Source organism: Lithobates pipiens, unplaced genomic scaffold, assembly GCF_037356315.1.
Source record: "Lithobates pipiens isolate NorthernLeopardFrog02 unplaced genomic scaffold, aLitPip1_a1.2 Scaffold_23, whole genome shotgun sequence".
Taxonomy (NCBI): domain Eukaryota; kingdom Metazoa; phylum Chordata; class Amphibia; order Anura; family Ranidae; genus Lithobates; species Lithobates pipiens.
This window is the reverse complement of record NW_027507785.1, coordinates 209,232,070-209,252,527: the sequence shown is the minus strand read 5'-3', so window position 1 is coordinate 209,252,527 and position 20,458 is coordinate 209,232,070.

The window sequence follows — 20,458 nt, the reverse complement described above, 5'->3', positions numbered from 1 at the left end:
CCGTCTGTGTGTGTGTGTTTGGTGGTAGATTGTTAGTGTTGGCTTTGAGCAGTGTGAAAGAATGTAACAGACACTCTCAGCCTAGACAACTGCAGCCAGCAACCCTGCTGGGAAGCCATAGTCCAGTTAAAATAATGTGTCCGGGTTTCAGGCAGTCTGAAACCCGGACGCATGATTCCAAACCCGAACTGTCCGGGTGAATCCTGGACAGATGGCAACCCTACTCTCTACATGGAGACAAGTTTCTTTACTGGGTGGTTTCCACCTGGCAGGGTACCCCTTCCCGTGTTGAGGGCATCTGTCCTGGTATGGTTCAGAAGTGGGATGGGGGGGGCTCCATGCTCTTCCCCTCTGTCAGCCAGGCTGCATGCTGGGATTAATAAACATAAGTGACAGTTTGGTTCTTAATTATAGGTTACTGGCGCTACCTCCAACCAACTAATTCCAATACCACTATTTATTTCCTCAAACTTTTATGTCTATTACCTCAACCTGTCCCCAGGGACTACGTGAATTGAACCCGTGTTCCGTGTTTTAATTCAGCACCACCCCACTTATCCAACACCTCAAACTCAAACCAAAAGTGATTAAGCACCACTTTATTTCTCCTCTGCTAGGTGAGCTGATACCACTTATTCTACATATAATTTCATTAGTACTTCAAATCAAAAAATGTAAGTATAAGTGAAAAAGTGCTAAATGATTAATAAAAACCTCTACCGCAAAAAAACCCAAAACCAAAACATTTTTAAAAAAATCCAAACAAAAAATCCAAACCAGAAAAAACCCCCAAAAAAAGGGGGGAGAGAAAAAAAGCTTCCAGGTGTTATATAGTGCAAACACTTCCTAACTGGGAAGCAAAACTACCTTCAATTTTTGTACAAATTACTTGTGCTAATTATTAAATATCCCAAATATCCCTACATTAGTAAATGTGAAAAATATAAAGAAATATATAAAAAGTCCGATTACATCCAGTGATATATGTACCAATCCAAAACCATATAAAATTGTGAAAGGATCAATAAGGCAAGTATATATACAAAATAACCAGTGTATGTATCATAAAAATATTTCAGTCCACAGTGAGTCTTCTATAGCCGTATCAATGTGCCATTACACCTCTTCAAAATACAGGAAAGGTGACTTTCGTGAGAGTGCCTGCGCTTTATTAGTGACTTTCGTGCTTGTTCCCCCTCAAGGATCCCCACTCACCAGATCCATTCACCCCCTAAGTGTGGGGATCCTTGAGGGGGAACAAGCACGAAAGTCACCTGAAGTCTTACATTTGCAGCTCTGCCAGATGTCTGACTTCATGCTAAAACACATGCCGTCTCCCGAGTGTGCTTAACAGTGTTCCACAACAGAGCTATATTGTTAACATAGCTCGAAATCCGGTCACCAAAATCTCATATAATCTTTAAAATGTGATTTCAAAAGTAATTTGTAATATTTTAAAATCTGCAGCTTTCATTACAATAATACCTAGTACTCGTGCAATGAATGACCTTGTACAGGAACTTCTTGTTTGGAATGATAATGCTCTGTCCGCTGCTTTTCTATACTGTCACTTTGCTTCTTGGCCTTCTAATTGGGACTATAATCAAATATACGTACACTAATTGTGCAGATGTGTTACTCCATTGTTACAGTAAATCCATCCGAGGCTAGTTTCAAACATGTCTGAATGCGGTTTGCAGTCAGTTATTAAAAGGAGTCCAGTGCAGTTTTGTTCAGCGGTTTAGGTGCGAATCAGGTGCAAATTTTTACTTGAATTCGCACCTGAACCAGACCTAAAATCACACAGGACTTATTTTTTTTAAATGGACCGTGGCCTTCCCGGACATGTATGAACTGGCTCCATTGCAAGCAGATCCAGTTCACATGTTATGCGAATTGGATGCGGTTCAAGTATATATGATCCAGAAGGTGCCGCATTGAGGATGGAGGAAACAAATATTTCTGAAATGCATAATAAAATTTAAAAAAGGCTAAAACTGTACTTAAAAACAGAAAAACATGGCAGTTCAGATTGTCTGTACAGATTGTCAACACAGGGTTCTGCGCTATGATTGGACACATCTGATCAGTAGGTTCCAGCCATGAATCATTGTCTAGGACCTGCCGACAAACTCCAGCTGTGTACAATCACACTGGGTGTCGGCAGGGGGTATTGTGGCTGGGAAGCAGGTAGTGACGTACCGGTACATTGCGGGTAGCCAGTCCAGAAGTAGTTTAAGTTTGTTGGAGTTTGTGTGACCAGATGACATTGTGGCAAGAACATGTGAGCTACAGAAAAATATGTTACCAATGCTGAAATATTGCTTAATTTAAAGAATATGTAAACCCAACATTTCATATTCCTGATCGGTGCCTGCTGTACCATGTTCTTGTATATAGAAGTATCCTGTTCTCTTTGTATTGCTTCCTTTGAGTGAAATCCCTGGTGTTCCTGACAGTCCTTCTGCTTTACTATTAAAAACTGACAACACTATGCTGGGAACTATGCTTGCTCTCCTCAAATGATCAGACTTATGCTGACAGTGTTTCACTGGGAAGCTCAATGTACTGTTGCTTCTCCCTTCCTAGCTCTTATGCAGCTGGGAACACAGGGGAAAAATTTGATCTTTTGCCTTTCATTTCTATTTTAACCACTTGACGACCGCCGCACGACGATATACGTCGACAGAATGGCACGGGCAGGCATATGGGCGTACCTGTATGTCCCTGCCTTCCCGCGGGTGAGGGGCCCGATCGGGCCCCCCCCGGTGCCTGCGGCGGTCGGTATTCGTTCGGGAGAGATCCGGGATGAGGGGGCGGCCATTCATTCATGGCCACCCCCTCGCGATCGCTCCCGACGAATGGAAATGCTCCGTGACATCACTTCCTCTCCTGTAATGTAAACACAGGCAGAGGAAGTGATGTAATCTTTCCTCCGTGTCGGTATTTTTCGTTCCGGCACCGAGGAGAGAGGATCGGTGAGTTGCACCAACACGACACTACACAGTAGAACATGCCAGGCACACTCACACCCCCCCTTCACCCCCCGATCACCCCCCCAATTACCCCTGCCCCCCCAGTCACAGTGACACCAATTGCATTATTTTTTTTGCATTGGTGTCATTTGTGACTGTAATAACTGTTAGGGCAGTTAGGGTTAGCCCCCTTTAGTTCTAATGTACCCCCCTAACCCCCCCAATAAAGGTTTAACCCCGTGATCACCCCCCGTCGCCAGTGTCACTAAGGCTGGGTTCACATTGCAGCGGTTTATGAGAACGGATGTGATTCGCACCGCACTGCAGTGCAAATCACATCCGATCTCTGTGCGATTCGAGTTCAGCCATACAGATAGTATGGCTGAATTCGCGCCGCACCCGCCGCACCCGCCGCAAATTCGCACAGGACCCTTTTTTTGGTCCGCAGCAGAATCGGATCGCATGGGTGTTCACACCATGCGATCCGAGTTTGCAGATCGCACTGCAATATGCGAACTGATCTGGGGGTGTCATTAACATTTCACTGACACTCCCAGCAGTTCGCATAGGGCAGTGTGAACTGCCGCCGGGAGGCATGCGATGCGGGAACCCGCCGCGGATTCGTGGCGTTCCCGCATCGCTCCAGTGTGAACCCAGCCTAATAAGCGATCGTTTTTCTGATCGCTGTATTAGTGTCACAGGTGACGCTAGTTAGGCAGGTAGGTATTTAGGTTCGCCGCAGCTTTTTATAGCGCCAGGGACCCCCATATACTACCGCATAAAGCCCCCTGATTGCCCCCTAGTTAACCCTTTCATCAGTGATCACCATATAACTGTTACAGGTGACGCTGGTTGGTTAGTTATTTTTTTATAGTTTCAGGGCACCCGCCATTTATTACCTAGTCTCACTAGTGTACCCCTAAATTTAGGGGTGTCTACTTTCCAAAATGGGGTCATTTGGGGGGGGGGTTTGTGCCATCTTGGCATTTTATGGCCTTCAAAACTGTAACGCCCTTAGAAAGCCTGAAGGCGGTGCTTGGTTTTCGGGGCCCTGTACGTGGCTAGGCTCCCAAAAAGTCCCACATATGTGGTATCCCCGTACTCAGGATAAGCAGCAGAATTTATTTTGGGGTGTCATTTCACATATGGCCATGGCATGTGTGAGCAATATATCATTTAGTGACAACTTTGTGAAAAAAAAAAAAAAAGTTTGTAATTTTCCCGCAACTTGTGGCAAAATATAAAATATTCCATGGACTCAACTAGCCTCTCAGCAAATAGCTTGGGGTGTCTACTTTCTAAAATGGGGTCATTTCTGGGGGTTTTGTGCCATCTTGGCATTTTATGGCCTTCAAAACTGTAATAGGTAGTGAGAAGTGAAATCAAAAATTTACGCCCTTAGAAAGCCTGAAGGCGGTGCTTGGTTTTCGGGCCCCGTACGCGGCTAGGCTCACAAAAAGTCCCACATATGTGGTATCCCCGTACTCAGGAGAAGCAGCAGAATTTATTTTGGGGTGTCATTTCACATATGCCCATAGCATGTGTGAACAATATATCATTTAGTGACAACTTTGTGTAAAAAAAAAAAAAAAAAAAAAAATTTTTGTCATTATTCAATCGCTTGAGGCAAAAAAATAAAATATTCAATGGGCTCAACATGCCATGCCTCTTATCAATTTCCTTAGGGGGTCTACTTTCCAAAATGGGGTCATTTGGGGGGGTTTTGTACTGCCCTGCCATTTTAGCATCTCAAGAAATGAGATAGGCAGTCGTAAACTAAAAACTGCGTAAATTCCAGAAAACGTACCTTAGTTTGTAGATGTGACAACTTTTGCGCAAACCAATAAATATACAGTTATTGACTTTTTTTTTACCAAAGACATGTGGCTGAATACATTTTGGCCTAAATGTATGACTAAAATTTAGTTTATTGGATTTTTCTAATAACAAAAAGTAGAAAATATCATTTTTTTTCAAAATTTGCGGTCTTTTTACGTTTATATCGCAAAAAATAAAAATCGCAGAGTCAGTCAAATACCTTTAAAAGAAAGCTCTATTTGTGGGAAAAAAAGGACGCAAATTTTGTTTGGGTACAACATTGCATGACCGCGCAATTACCAGTTAAAGCAGCGCAGTGCCAAATTGTAAAAAGACCTCTGGTCATTGACCAGCAAAATGGTCCGCTCTGAAAGTGGTTAAACTGAATGGGTTGTTTTACAAGGTGATTATTTACATTTACAAGCTCCCTCGAAGGCCACAACAGCCTAGCACTTCATCTCCAGCTTCCACCCAAACAACTCCTCCCCAGCTAGGCTGACCCTGAGTATTTAAGTTGGCCTGTCTCCTGCCAATTCAGATTGAGGATTGGTCAGAGCTCCTCAGAATACCACAAGCAGCTCCTCCGCTCCTCCTTCCTTTCCAGAACATTCAGGAAAGAAGTGTGAGGTCTCAATGGTGCTGAGATTCACCAGCTCTGTTAAAGTGGTTGTATACTCTTTTTTTTTTTTTTTACTTTTACCTACAGGAAAGCCTATAATAAGGCTTACCTGTAGGTAAAAAAATATCTCCTAAACCTGTACGGTTTAGGAGATATTCCCATCGGTATGCACCGCTGACTGCAGCGGTGCATGCGCACAAGGGGATTCTCGGCTGAAAATCCGGCAGTGGCCGACCGGCCGGAATGAAATCTCCCACGCGCATGCGCGGGAGTGACGATATCGCGGCTCTGGCCACTCACAGCGTCGGAGCCGCGATACCCGGAAGAAACACCGGGGGAGCATGTCAGCTCCCTCGGCGTGGATCTGGCCAGATGTTGGGGGGCCTCGTTCTAAGGAAAGTATTTCATAATAAGCTAGTATGCGGTGCATACTAGCTCATTATGCCTTTTCCTTTGCAGGTGGCAACAAAAAAAAAAAAAAACATTAGCGGGTTTACTACCGCTTTAAGTCACTCAACCCTGACGAAAACACACAGGCCTGGTTGCCAGCCAAGCCTGACAATTTACCTACACTAGCAAAAATGCTCTCTCTCTCTCTAGCACACTAACTGGAGGGTGCTACACAAGCTTTGGCTGTACTTCTCTTTTAAGGCTCGTTCATACCAGATCTTTTGGACTGTGTTGGACAATGCAGTCCAAATGCATAGACAAGGCAATTTGCTGTATGGCCTACTGCTGGAGTTCACACCTGCACACTGCATTGGTGTAAGCTGCAATAAAGAAGGACATATCGCATTTTTGCATAATTGCCATGCATCAAGTTAGTAGAGTGTGAATTTGAATAAAGTTAATATAAAGAAAAGAGCAAGCACAACACAGTGGTGTAGTGAGTAGCACTGTCGCCTAGCAGTAAATAGGGTTGCTGGTTCAAATCCCAACCATGACACTACCTGCATGGAGTTTGCATGTTCTCCCTGTGCCTGCGTGGGTTTCCCCCGGGGTACTCTGGTTTCTTCCCACACTCCAAAAAAAGACATGCTGGTAGGTTAATTGGCTTCTGTTTAAACTGGCCCTATTAAATGAATGAGAGTTAGGGACCTTAGATTGTAAGCACCTTGAGGGTAGGGACCGATGTGAATGTACAATGTATATGTGCAACACTGTGTAAATTGACAGTACTATATAAGTACCTTAAATAATATTAATAAAAGAGCAAGTACCACAATACTTGTAACAATGCAACACAGAGAGCATGCACAACACCAGCATCACATTACGCATATCTTATAAAGTGCCTGCTGGTGTGAATGATCCCAGACTATCACTGGTGACCTTTTCCTGAAAATGGTATGTAGCACTACCCCCAAAAAAAGCTGCATAGTAATTTGGGTTCTCTGTTCTTCACCTCGACTCCGAGAACATATTTGGCCCCTCTTGCATACCTGGTTGAGTGAAAGTTACTGCAAGGACTTGTAGGAACACAAGTGTTGATACCTTTAACTGGACTGTGAATTAGTATGAGGAAATAGACACAAGACCCTTTAGTGGTAAATGAACTGAAGTTTATTGGTAGAGATTAGAATAAATGGTGGTTTGAGCTTAAATGAGTACACAGAGGAAAGCTTCAGACACAGTCTGCTAAACAATTGGTTCTTTGGGCCAAAGTGACTTTGTTAGAGTTCTGTAGCACTAGACTGGAATCAACTCATAAATTGGCAGGATGAGCAATGAGCAGTGCATATAAGCATTAACTTTAATGTGAATAATAGTGCTATAAATAATCTAGACTGCACTCTAAAGCCCCATACACACTAACGTTTTTTCTGCTGAGTTTTTCCTTCAGATTTATCCAAACCATATAATATGAGATCAAACCTTAGGAGTTTCAATTTGTATGCAATCAGACAGGCCCTCACACTACATGGTTTTGGTAAACCAGAAGGACAAAAATCAGCAGAAAATCTGAAAGTGTGTATGGGGCATAAGAGACTCAAACACAAAAGGAAGCACAATCCATAGCACATTTACTCCGAGTCCTTTCAATCGGGAAAAACAACAACTAAAACCATTTCACCTACAGTCCCTTGAAAAAGTATTCATACCCCTTGAAATTTTCCAAATTTTGTTCTGTTACCAAAAATGTGAATGTATTTTATTGTGATTTTCTGTGATAGATCAACACAAAGTGGCACATAAGTGTGAAGTGGAAGGAAAATAATCCATGGTTTCACTTTTTTTTTACAAATAATTATCTGAAAAGTGTGACGTGCATTTGTATTCAGCCCTCCCGAGTCAATACTTTATAGAACCACCTTTCACTGCAATTACAGCTGCAGGTCTTTTTGGGGATGTCTATACCAGCTTTGTACATCTAGAGAGTGACATTTTTGCCCATTCTTCTTTGCAAAATAGCTCAAGCTCTGTCAGATTGGATGTGTCTGTGAACAGGAATTTTTAAGTTTTGCCACAGATTCTCAATTGGATTTAGGTCTGGACTTTGACTGGGCCATTCTAAGACATGAATTTTTTCTTTTATCTAAACCATTCCATTGCAGCGGTGGCCTGTGCATTGTGGGTGCACGGGTGCCACCCCCTATCCCTGCCCCCGCCTCCCTATCCATGCACCCGACCACTTTCAGAATGATGCACGCATGGACTTCTATGGTGGGGTGGGAGGGGTTGTTTTTTTAATCACCTGCTTAGAGACAGAGGCTCTAATAGGCCTCAAAAAAGGGTGGGCACGGGCTGCAGAGAGTACGCCCTGATCCCACCCAATTGTGTGACCATAGCAAATTAATTTTAGCTATTTTCACACCACAGTGCCTGCCCGTCAATCAGGAGGCAGGTCAGTGAGACCTGTTTCCAGATTGGCCAAAGCGCCAGGCAATCCTACTGGATGCCTAGAGCTGTGGAAGAGGAGACATGCTGGAGCCGGAGCCACTTCTGACACCACACCACAGCAGCCTGCACAGAACTGGGGAGGAGGGGGAGGAGAGCACACCGCCGCTGCAACTAAGTGCCGGACCTCCTGCGGGGGATAAGTACCATGATCCCCACGCCGGGGAGTAAGTGCCACGATCCCTGTGCTGGGGGTGCGGAGGTATAAGGGCCATGATAACTGCGTTGGGGGTGGGGGGTGTAAGTGCCGCAATCCCTTTGGCGAGGGTGGTGTCGTTAGTGCTGCAAGCCCCACGCCAGGGGTGGTGGGGTGCTCCATATAACTATATATATCTGTGATGCTAGGCTGTATACCCTATCCCCCACATGGCTTCTTGTGAACTGCAAATGGGACTTCTTATGGCTTTCTTTTAACAATGGCTTTCTTCTTGCAACTAATAGTTGTCCTGTGGACAGCTTCTCCCATCTGATCTGTGGATCTCTGCATCTCCTCCAGAGTTACCAGGGACATCTTTGCTGCTTGTCTGATTAATGCTCTCCTTGCCTGGCCTGTCAGTTTAGGTGGAAGGCCATGCCTTGGTAAATTTGCAGTTGTGCCATATTTCCTTTTTTCCTAATGGATTGCACAGTGCTCCATGAGATGTTCAAAGCTTGAGATATTTTTTTATTACCTAACCCTGCTTTAATCTTCTCCACAATTTTCTCCCCAACCTGTCTGGTGTGTTCCTTGGTCTTCATGATGCTGTTTGTGCACTAAGGTTCTCTAACAAACCTATGAGGGCTCCACAGAACAGCCAACCTTAGAACAATGTTATGGACAGTGTTATCATGACAAACGTTTTGGAGGCGTGTCCCCTCCTTTGTCCAGTCACCTACGAGAATGGCTAGGATATGGTGCAATGTCTCCTCAGAGTTACGTCTTAGCATAATTTAGTCCTAACAGTATTCAGTCCTAACTCTTCAGCCAGCTAGCTTTGGGGCCCAATAATACTGTTGGTGCACATGCGAATAGTCTCAGTCGGACCTGTGGGTAGCAATAAAGCTACTAGATGGCTAAGTTTTTAATTCCTAAATGGCTCTGTCAGGATACACATGGCAGCAAATAAGATAACTTCTCTGGAACTTCTGGATATAAGCTAAAACATATTTCTCTTCATGCTTGTAAGAATTGGGCACTGGCTAATAGATATGCGCATTATGCATTCCTGTGCGCACTGGTACTTGTTTGCACCTGTGACAGATGCTGGTGCTAAACAGAATATTTAAACTCAGCCAGTGCTCAGAATCAGTGCTGCTTTGACTTCAGCCTCCTGTGTATCTGTGATTCTGTGAACCTGAATCCTGCTCCCAGTTACCAACCCAGCTTGTCTTGACCATTCTCTGAACTCCACCTGCATCAACCTTGGCTAGTCCTCTGCCTATTCTCCTGTCTGCTCCTTTGGGCCCTGTTCCACTGATCGGTTCCAGACACGGCTTGTCTCCTGACCACGTTTCTGTCTATGCCTTGTAGTGATGGACGAACTTCCGACGGTAACGTTCGCGGCGGGCCCCATTGACTTCAATGGGAGGCGAACTTTGCAAACCTACAGGTCAAATTTTTATTCATTTTTAGAAATGTGAGGTAGTTAACACTGTCGTGAGCTAGGCGAGTACGCTTATCGGTCACGATCCCCCCTGCTGCGTTGAACGTCCTTTCGGACAGGACACTGGACGAGGGGCAAGCCAACAGTTCGATTGCAAATTGGGCAAGCTCTGGCCAGAGGTCAAGCCTGCCCACCCAGTAGTCCAGGGGTTCATCACTCCTCAGAGCATCCACATCGGCCGTTAACCCGATTTAGTCAGACACCTGACGGTCTAGGCGCTCCGTGATGCTGGATCCGGATGACACCTGTCGATGGGTCGGCTGAAAGAATGACCTCATATCTGAAGTCACCAACACATCTTCAAACCGGCCTCTTCTTGCAGGCGCTGTTGGATTGGTACCCGCAACTCCTTCTCTGGGAGTGGGAATTGCTCCTCTGCCAGCGCACGCAAAAGAAGAATGCAGCATTTCTCGAAGCAAGGCCTGGAAGTGCTCCATTCTGACAGCCCTCTGTGACGGCGGTAACATTTCCGCCATTTTGTGTTTGTACCGGGGGTCTAAGTACGTTGCCACCCAGTACTGGTCCTTGACCCTTATGCTTTTTATACGGGGGTCCCTATTAAAACACTGGAGCATAAAGGCCCCCATTTGCACTAAACTGGAAGCGGTGTGGTGGCCTGGCTCCTGCTCATCATCCAGGATAATGTCGTCCTCTTCATTCTCCTCTCCCCATCCACGCACAACAGGGATCCCAGAAAGGTTTAAAGCATGCTCTTCTTGCTCCTCCTCATCCGCCCCGGCACCATCCTCCTCTGACTCCTCTTCAGACTCCTGTTGTTCACTTGTCTCAGATAGAGTAGCCCCCCCTGGGAATTCATCCAGCATTGCGACTTCCTCATCTTCCCTCTGCTGCTCCTCCACAGCTTGATCAATGACACGACGCAATGCACGCTCCATAAAGAAGGCATAAGGTACCATGTCACTGATGGCGCCATGGCTGCGACTGACCAGTTTGGTGATCTCCTCAAATGGCCGCAGAAGTCTGCATGCGTCGCGCATGAGCAGCCACTGGCGCGGTGAAAAAAACCCCAGCTCCCCAGAACCTGTTCTGCCGCAGAGTTCATACAGGTAGACATTAACTGCAGGTTTCTGCTAGAGCAGCCTATCAAGCATATAGAAGGTTGAGTTCCATCGCGTCGGGCAATCGCAAATAAGACGTCTGACCGTCAGATTGTGTGGCCGCTGAATGTCAGCAAGGCGAGCCATGGTCGTGTAAGATCTTCTGAAATGGGGCGAGATTTTTCCTGCCTGCCGCAAGATGTCCTGGACCCCAGGGTATTTGAAAACGAATCGCTGCACGACCAAGTTTAAGACGTGTGCCATGCATGGCACGTGCGTGATTTTGCCCTGTTTCAATGCGCTAAGCAGATTGGCACCATTGTCACACACCACTTTACCAACTGTCAAATTGAGCGGTGTTAGCCACTGATCTGCCTGTGAACGCAAAGCTGAAAGGAGTGCCGGGCCAGTGTGGCTCTTGGCTTCCACGCACAACAGACGCAGCACGGCATGGCATGTCGAATAGGTTCTGGGGAGCTTGGGCGGCACAGCGGAAGAGACGCTAGCAGCGGAAAAGGAGGAGGGAGGAGGATGAAGTAGGAGGAGGAAAAGAAGAAGGGCCAGGCCTGCATGCAATCCGTGGCGGTAAAACCAAATCTACACGGGTGCCACGGATTACATGCTTGACGGCCGTCAGAAGGTTCACCCAGTGGGCAGTAAAAGTGATATACCTTCCCTGCCCGTGTTTGCTAGACCACGTGTCTGTGGTCAAATGTATCTTGGCACCGACACTGTGTGCCAGAGATACATTCACTTGCCGCTGAACATGGCCATATAGCTCTGGGATGCCCTTCTCTGAGAAATACTTCCTTCCTGGGACCTTCCATTGTGGTGTTCCAATGGCAACAAATTTTCGAAAGGCCTCTGAGTCCACCAGTTTATATGGCAGTAGTTGGCGGGCTATGAGTTCTGACAAGCCAGCCGTCAACCATTGGGCAAGAGAGTTATCCGGCGTCATCATTTTTTTACGCTCGAACATTAGGCCCACGGAAGCCTGCCTTTTTGCAGAAAAACGTGAGCTTGGCATGATGGACGGTGGATTGGAGGACAATTGTGAGGAGAGAGGAGAAGAAGTAGAAGACGAGGCTGGACGGTGAGAGCCTGGAGTGTGGCTTTGTGTGTTCCGTTGCTCCCACTGGGCTCTGTGATGGCTGCTCATGTGTCTTCTTAAGGCGGTCGTCCCTAGGTGAGTGTTGGGCTTACCGCGACTAATGCGTTGACTGCAAAGATTGCAGATGGCAATGCTATTGTCAGCAGCGGACACGTTAAAAAAAGCCCACACTGCGGAGCCATGTGCCGGTGTCCTGGGAGTGCCAGATGTGACCGTACATGGTCGATGACTCGCTCCTGATACATTTGCAGTCTGCTTTGTCCCTCCTGTGCAATGTAAGTTATTCCTGCTTCTCCTCCCTATCTGCTGGTCCATATCCCCCTCTGATCTCCCCTCCTCTTCCTCTCTTGTGGGCACCCACGTGACATCACTAGACACGTCATCATCGACGTCACCTTCCCCACCGCTATAAGTAGAGATCTCGGAGTAGGCAGCAACCCCGGGGACCAACCTCCTCCTTAGGCTGATCTGGGTACTGTCATCAGACTGCTGAGTAGCAGTTGTTGCTACCTCCTCTTCCTGATCCCATACCAAGAGTGGCTGCGCATCAGAAATGTCTTGATATGGAGAAAATAATTCCTGTGACTCAAGCGGAAGGTATGTGGTGGTGTTGTTGGTGGTAATGTCTTTGGGGGTGCACATAGCAGAGAGTGAAGAAGAGGGTGCAGATTGAGAGGATGAGGAGGGTGCAGAAGAGTAAGGCTGAGTGAGCCACTCAACCAAGTCTGGTGCTTCCTTTAAATGAATTGAACGCACCTTCTGCAACTTCCCACTTTGGCTCAAGCCTGTTGCTCCTGCCCTACCCCTACCACCCCCGCGGAAGGGCCTGCCTCTTCCTCTGCCTGTCATTTTTTAAATGACCCTGTGACAAAACTCTCAGTCCCTATACTGATAAAGGACTGCTGCAGTATAGGGCAGCGGTCAGCAGTAGTGCACCTCAACCCTATGTATTGTGGACCTATACTAGTCCTTACGGAATAGCAGACTGTACCTCACTCAACCCTATGTACTGTAGCACCCTAGACCAAGTTACCAGTCCTTATAAGGACCTTTGTGGAACAAGTAGGTTGTGACTGATTAGCAGACTGTACGTCAGTCCCTATACTGATGAAGGACTGCTGCAGTATAGGGCAGCGGTCAGCAGTAGTGCACCTCAACCCTATGTATTGTGGACCTATACCAGTACTTATGGAATAGCAGACTGTACCTCACTCAACCCTATGTACTGTAGCACCCTAGACCAAGTTACCAGTCCTTATAAGGACCTTTGTGGAACAAGTAGGTTGTGACTGATTAGCAGACTGTATATCAGTCCCTATACTGATGAAGGACTGCTGCAGTATAGGGCAGCGGTCAGCAGTAGTGCACCTCAACCCTATGTATTGTGGACCTATACCAGTCCTTACAGAATAGCAGACTGTACCTCACTCAACCCTATGTACTGTAGCACCCTAGACCAAGTTGCCAGTCCTTATAAGGACCTTTGTGGAACAAGTAGGTTGTGACTGATTAGCAGACTGCAGCAGAAGGGCAGCAGTCAAGTATAATATTCTTTCTATATTTGGACGAAAGAATATTATACGTGTACAAGCCTATTACCATACCAGTCCTGAAAAGAACCTTTGTGGACCTAATAGTAACAGCTACTGATTAAACTGACCCTCACTGCCTCACACACACCTTCCTGCCTGTCCCTATATAAACTGACAAAACAGAGGCTGCTGGAACAATAACTTGAATAGCACTTTTGTGGACCTGATAGTAACAGCTAATGATTAAACTGACTGTCCCTGCAGCACACACCGTCCTGTCCCTTTCTCTAAACTGACAAAAGACACTCAGGCTGCTGCAACAATCAGTAGCACAGCAGTGCCTCAAACCTATATCCTGAACTACACCTAACACCTATACCAGTCCTGAAAATAACTTTTGTGTACCAAATAGCTAGCAATTTGGGTCACTGCAATCTCTCCCTGCTCCACACAGCAACCTCTCCCTATAGTGACAGAAGAAAGAATGTAAAATGGCCGCCGGATCGGGTCTATTTATAAGTTAGGTGGAATGTCCAAGTGTCCATGTGCTGTAATGTCTCAATTGGCTGTCCTGTACCCCATGATGGATGTGTCATCATAGGTCAAAGTTCTTTTACACAGTAAACACGGAAGTCCGCCGGGCGAACGGCGGCAATAGTCCGCCGATCGGGCGGACCGCGAACATCCGAAATTTGCCGCGAAACGACCGCCGGGCAAACCGTTCGGCCATCACTAATGCCTTGTGCCCGATCCATCCCATCTGTGTATGACCAGGCCTGCCTGATCTTGCTACCCTGCCAGTGGTCTTTAGCCCAAGCTGCTTGCCTACTTCCTGAAGCCATCTGACAACTTCTCCTGCCCAGCGCGGACACCTGCCTTGCTGATAGGAAAACTTCCAAGCACTTCTGCGTCTCTTGTCTACACTATCAGGGTCCCTGAGTCAGAGGTGTAATAGAGGCTTTCCTCATCATATTAGGCTCTGTTACCAGGTACATGATAAGCTCAGTCTCTCTAGCAGAAGATGGTAAATTTCCACGGCAGCAGCTCACCAGTCGATATTGCAGCTTACCATCCGGTCACACACAGCTATTAGTTTAGTCCACTCTCTGCTCTGAACTGGGTGGACACTGGACGTGTGTCTTTTTTTCAACCAGAGTAACTATACATTATATGCTCTGCATCCAGGTGACTCTGGCTGTTAGCACTTCCAACCTCAATACTCTGGAACCCACTCAGGCAGCCGACATGCAGCACTGATGGTGGTGAACACTGGACAGCGATGTGCATTCTCTGGTCTCCCTCGTGGCAAGAGGAAGCTGTGTCCTGCATGGCCTGAGAAATTGCAGCTCTTTCCCCTCCTCCTGGCAATCTCTCTCTCTGGGAAATGCAGTTCAAAAGCTCTTGACTACGGTTTAGTCTCTCATCTCTGGTCTACAGTTCCCACAATGCAGTGCTGCCAGACTCAGTCTATTAAACCCTTCCTGCTCAACAGTTCCCTTCTCTTGCGGATATGGCTATTAACCAGTTCAGCACCACAGGTCAGCAGCTATAGAGATAAGCTGCAGCCAGTGTTTCTCTCACTCTCCATTCTTAGCCAAGCACCTAGCTACAGGTAGGTGTACATCTGTCTTTGGAGTCTATACTTGTGAGTCATGGCCCAAGAACAGTAAGCAAAGTCAAATTTTTTGTTCAATTTAAAGATTATTGAAAAAAACCTAAAAAAATTATTGACTCAATATGACAACTAGCAAACAAACATTTTAGGAACAGATGTCAGCAATAAAAACCTACATATTTTTCTCAGTACAAATGTGTTTTAAGCATTTGTCTGTTTAAACCTGATATTTTAACTAAGGGCAGATGCAGGTGGATTCAATTGGCTCTTTATTTCTCACAAAACCCCTAGTTTCACACTTCAGCATTTATTTTCTTACTTGCTGCAGCTGGTAATCTCTTGCTATCTAATGCATATGCACCCACGTGACACACATATGTGTCCATGGGGCCCTGCTGTTCTGTGCTGAGAATGCACTTACTGTGACAGCTCTTAGTCACTGTTTACAATTGGGAGCTGGTGGGAGAGGCTGCTGATTATATGACTGCTGTGAACACATGATCAGGAAGGAACACATGGTCACATGATCAGGAACTCCACCCCCCTTGTTCAGAACCCCTGAAGCAGGGGTCTCAAACTGGCGACTCTCCAGCTGTTGCAAAACTACAACTACATGATGGGACTTGTAGCTGGAGAGCCGCCAGTTTGAGACCCGTGCCCTAAAGGGTCAGAAGAGGGTGACAGCAAAGGGTTAAGAGGTTGCATTATGTTCTGCTTTGAAGTTTTCTCTTAAAATAAATTACAGAAAATGTGGCAGCTAAAGTGACACTAACCCAATGGCAGAAAGTGGAAGGAGATTCCAAAGTATCATGTAACAGAACCAGGAGTTCTAGCCCCACTTGGATTCCTAAGAAATATAAATAAGAAACTGAGAAAGAACTAAGAAATGCTTTTTTTGCAAATTTTTAAGCAAAACCCTTTACAGAAACTGAGACATATTGTAAAAGAAACTGTAGAAAAGAAGATGTTTATGAATAATAAAAGGTGGCTACATGAAAGAATATTATAAAAAATGAGATAGATTCAAACTCTGGCATGCTGGAAGAAATGCTTCCAATATACTGGATGGTTTCAGGCTCTGGTCCTGCTTCACCTGCAATGAAATATGCCAGAGAGACTTGCAAGATACTTCCTACAGTGTAACTATTTCAACTCTTGTAGCTGTTTACCCCATATGGATCAGAAAAAAAACACTTTTCAGCTCTGTGGGCTATTGATCCTAAATAAAATTTTTAGTACCCAAGCAATACATACAGTATATTGTATTATGTTTTTTTTCAGTTTGATCAAGGTTTACAAGTAATTTGTGCTTCTGTAGATACAGAAGTACAAATATTTTTTTTTAACTATCACTGGTCAAACTGAAAAAAAACTGCAATATTTACTGATTTACTGATTTACTAACAGACATATCTGACTGGATGTCACACCACTTCCTTGAGTTTAATCTGAAACCAAGCTCATAATATTTCCTCCCCACACATGCCCTTTCCCCTGACGTCTCTGTCAAGATCAGTGTCTTCCACCCTCCTCTGACAATTCCTCCACAGGCTTCCACTCACCCAATGAATAAAATGTAAAGTACTAATAATAACTTACAAAGCCATTTACAGCCCCCAGCTACATCATTAGCCTAGTTTCAAAATCTCAACCAAGCCTCTCTCTTGGGTCCTCCCAAGACCTCCTGCTCTCTAGTTCCCTTGTCACTTCCTCCCATGCTCGCCTGCAGGATTTCTCCCGAGCTTCTCCCATCCTTTGGAACTCCCCACCCTAATCTGCCAGACTGTCTCCTAATCTATCCATCTTTAGATAATCCCTTCTCTTTAAAGAAGCCTATCCTGCTTCTAACTAATACACCATTTTTACTTTCTTCATCAGTTCATCCCCAAAAGCTATTACCTTTTGTATCAATTGACTCTCCCTCTTAGCTTGCAAGCTCTAATAAGCACGCTGCTCTGATTTCTTTTGTGCCAAATTGTATTGTAACTGTAATGTCTGCCTTCATTTTGTAAAGCGCTGTGCAAACTGTTGGTGCTAAAAAGGTATAATAATAATACAAAGTACAAATGTTATTCTGCAACTTTGTTCCATTTATGAAAAACGTATGTTTTTTGGTAAGGATAAAGTTCTTTACAGATTAGGTAAAGGCTTTTTTTTAAACTTTGCAAGCATCTGGACCTCAAATCCAAAGCCAAATACCTATGTATAAATATCTCCTTTCTGAGCTCCTCTTTGTTTCAGAACAACTACAATATATTCATACTAAGATTCATATCCTTTTCGAAATCCCACGTTTCATGTGCAGGCAGAGACACAATTTCCAAAATGATTCTAATGTCGACCATTCTAAACACCTCTGGATATGCCCGCTAAAGCTGCCAGATCCCGCACTAACCTGAGGAGAAGCACAAGGAGACCTCCCGCAATCGCCCTGGCATCCTCGGGCACCATTAGAAGGTTCTGTGCCGCGGAACATCACAGCCCCAGTGTGCGCTCGTTACAGGCAGAGCCTCGAGGTCCGGTGGATTCCGCTCAGACCGAGCAGCATCACCCAGAGAGAGCTCACCTGCCTCTTCATTTGGTTAGGAGCTCATGGAAGCCTAGAAAAAGCCATTAAAAAGGACATTTCAGCTGTGTGGGCTGACATGGCACTCATACTGGAGAGGGTAGAGGAAACTGAAGGCAGGACTCACAAGTAGCAGCCATAAAGGAGTTACAAGGTGCTGTTAAGAGACTTGCTCTAGCCCACGTTCCTCCCTATACAAATTAGAAGATTTGGAAAATTGGAATCGCAGGAACAACCTACGCATCCGGGGGTTGCCAGAAGCAACCAGGGATACTGACCTGGAACCCACGATTCGGGGTATTCTAAACAACATACTGGGAAAACCGGTCACTGATCCTCTACGCTTTGACCGGGTCCATCGGACCCTCAGACCACGCAACCTTGCAACGGAGGGACGTAATCTGTCGCCTGCACTATTACGAGAATAAGAACGCCATAATGCTGAAACTGCGTTGGGTCCCACATATTGACTTTGATGAGGCCACCCTCAACATATTCCCTGACTTGGCTAAAGAGGCTCTGGAGCATCGTAGAGCACTCAAGCCTCTTCTGGATCAGCTAAAAGGACAAGGAGCAACATACAAATGGGGTTTCCCTGCCTGTCTCATCGCCACCAAAAATGGCCGGTCCTCCACTCTGCGATTCCCAGAGGAACTGCCGTCCTTCATTAAGGAAACAGGAATCCCACCGGTTGATCTCTCAGGATGGCAAGATGTGCTGCCGGACTTCACATATCCTCTGGAGCCCATGTGGAAGAACACCCCGGCCAAAAAGAGATGCACAAACACCCCAGGATTCTTGCAGAAAAATGGACGATCAAACTCTCAGCACCCACCCAAACCCTCGCTACTCTCAGGTTTAGTATGGCTGGGTGATGGCTCATTACAAGCTTATTGCCCTGTCTCGGTGAGGTTATAATAAGATAGTTCGACCTATCACAAAACCATTGCTGGTGTATAGGGATGAGCTTCGTGTTCGAGTCGAACACACGTTCAACTCGAACAACGGCTGTTCGCCCGTTCGGCGAATTCCGAACGTTATGGGCCGTTTGCGCCAAATTCGTGTGGCTCTCACGGCCCACAATGCACTGCGATGGCGCAGTGCATTGCTGGCTCATGATTGGCCAAGCATGCACTGTGACCCCGCATGCTTGGCCAATCCTGTTTGCTGTTTTCAGCAATTCCTGTGGCGAGGACAGGCAAGGGAAGTTAATCCTATATAAATTATATTATGGATTTCTTCATTGAGTAGTTGTATGTCTTACCTGGTTTCCACCACTAGAGGGAGTAAGAGCAGCCTGATGCATACTTACATGCCTTTCAGATACACACCCTCAGTGAAGCCTGGTTCTCCCAGATGACTCACGTCTCCACTGCAATCTCTGCCACAATGAAGGTAATACAGGGGTCCCACATAGTCTGGGGATCCCACACAGCTCCGATGGCGATTCCCTTCACCCCTGGATACCAGCGGTCCTCGTGCACGTGCGCCGAGCGCGCTCCCATGCTAATGGAGGGGGAGTGTGGTTGCGAGCCGTGCACATCGGTGTGCATGGCGCTGTACTGCGCAGGCGGCAGTTTTAAAAAAGCCCAGAGCGTCAGGGGGCTGTAAGTGGAGACACAGGAGCTGTGGGCAGTAAGCATCCCAAGGGATTGGATCCAGGCAAACCTAAGACACCTACTCAGCATCAGGTTGTGCAGTTTAAGCATATACTGTATATTTATTGTGAGACTTTAAGCACAACAGTGATTGCACTTTGTACTAGTACCTCTGCTTTGTAGCTTAGGACTATGTCTCCTCGTAAGAGGGTCTCAGGGGGAGGTAACAAGGGCACTGGTAAATCACCGCTTAGGTCTAGGGGTTCTAAAAATGCCTGTAGGTTACCATCCCCCCCCCCGCAAGACTGGAGCCAGCCTCACAGAATGAGTCAGTGCCCCTGTCAGGTTTTGCAGCCTCTCCTAATATTTCAGCCCCAGTATACGTCACTGAGGACTCCCTTAGGGCTACATTGGAGGGTTTTGAAGGGAGAATCAGGAATTTTATTTCAGCTTCCCTGAAAGATAGCAGGAAAAGGGGTAGATCCCCTCCCTCTGCTGAGATTCCTCTTTCAGATGACACTTCTGACAATGAGGAGATATCCCTATCTTGGGACAGGGATCTTGAGCAGTCGGATGAATCAGAGGAAGAGGAGAGAGTCCCCTCCTCCCAGGCGCTCAGAAAGCAGGTGCAGTATTATACTGAATTGGTGCGTACCACATTCAGAATGCCTGCTGCTGAGGTCGCTACGTCCTCTGTTTTTTCCCTGGGAGTCAGGAAAGTCCCACAGACTGCCTTTTCCTTTCCAATTCATCCCTTAATGGATAAATTGTTGTATGAGGATTGGGGACATCCCAATAAACTGTTTGCTCCTCATAAAAGGTTTTCTATGCTTTATCCTCTGGAGGAAAGTTTCACCAAGAAATGGGGGGTCCCATCTGTCGATGCGGCTGTTTCTTGCGTGAATAGAAACCTGACCTGTCCTTTGGATAATGCTCAGGTATTTAAAGATCCAACTGATAAGAAGCTGGAAACATTATTAAAAGCCTCCTTTTCCATGACTGGCGCTGTAGTGCTACCTACAGTT